We start from the raw sequence: 1,531 nt of genomic DNA, 5'->3' as shown, positions 1-1,531 counted from the left end.
AATATCTTGGGGGGGGGGTTAATGTTGCCTGAAAATTAATATGACCAAACCCCTACATGACAAGTGCTTAAAACAACTTAGTCTTAAAATTACCTAGTCTTATGATTTCAAGATTAATTAATTAAGGYTGCATTGGTTAAGCAACTCCCTATAATAGGTTCTGGAGTTAAAAGTCTTCAGGGTCAAAAAAAATAAACAGCTTTTGTAGAAAGAAGTCTGGCATTACAGATGTCACTAGAATTTTTTGATGGAACCACCTAGCATGAAGTTACAGACGATTCTGGTGATATCATATATATTTGGATTTTTGCAAAAGTTTCAGTAAGGTCCCCCCTCTTAGCCTCTTAACAAAATTGTCAAATGACAGGCAAGAAGGATTTCCTGTACCTGACTGAAGGTTATGATATATGGAAAAGGAATAAATGGACAGCCTTTCTAAAGCAGGGAGGTTTCTTAGGATCCCTTAAAATCAGAATTGGGATCAGCGGGATCTGGAAAGAGTCACAAAATTATTCAGAATGACTAAAAAYAATTGTTAGAGAGGGATCCCACAAGATTTGGTGAAGTAGTAATGAAATGTCAAATGAAATTCARTGTTGATAAATGCTAGAAGGTGRGCACACATGGGAAACATAACCCAAACTACTCTCGCACAGTAATGAGTGCTATTTTTACTATCACCACTCACAGAAGGAATTATGGTGGAGCAGTAACAATTCTCTGGAGACTTAGCTCAGTGGCACTCGAAGAGGCAAATGTCCTTACGAACATTCAGGACAGGAATCAAAGAAAAAAAGAAYATGCAATTATACTATTGGATAAATCTATCTTGATTTCTGCATGTAGCTCTTATCCTATTTCAAAAGGAATATGGAAAAGACTAAGATGAGCAGGATGAGGATGGTCAGATATGAAATGGTTTCCATACAAAGTAAAACCATACGAACTAGATCTCATCAGCAAGCAAAAAAAAAAATCATAAAACTTTGTGAAATTAAAAACACTAACTGGAATAGAAAAAAGGAGAAAAATCCAATATTTCTCAAAAGGGAACGAGCAGTAAGTGAAATTAGTGGAGAAAAGCTTTAAAGAAAGTTTTTTCACAGATATGTAATGAAATTATGGCACTTAGTACCACAGGATGCTGTGGCACAGATAGTATAAAAAGGGTTCAAAAAGGAATGAGCAAAGCAATGGCCATTTGCTAGCTGGTGGCTATGGTGGCTATTCAACAGGCTGGACTTGACGCTCAGAAGTTCTCAGGCGGTGGCTAGCCTTAAACCGTGACACGTGGGCCGAACGTCATCCCACACGGTTCCTGTCCCCTTTCCCTACGCCTGCAGGTTTGATCTTTGGTATGATTGCTGGTATCGCATTAAGTAAACTGTTAGAGCTCCGGAATTACAAATGACTCCGTTAAAGACGCAGCAAGTATGACTCAGCTGAAGTGGCTATGGTGATTAACCCTTTGAAATACTTAGTATTGCTAAGGAAGCTTAAGTTTTTAACCAGATTTTCTGGTAAAATGAAT

The sequence above is a fragment of the Rhea americana genome, unplaced genomic scaffold (genome assembly GCF_003343005.1).
Source record: "Rhea americana isolate MKP2758 unplaced genomic scaffold, rheAme1 scaffold_121, whole genome shotgun sequence".
In the NCBI taxonomy this organism is placed as follows: Eukaryota; Metazoa; Chordata; class Aves; order Rheiformes; family Rheidae; genus Rhea; species Rhea americana.
This window is presented reverse-complemented; position numbering follows the sequence as displayed.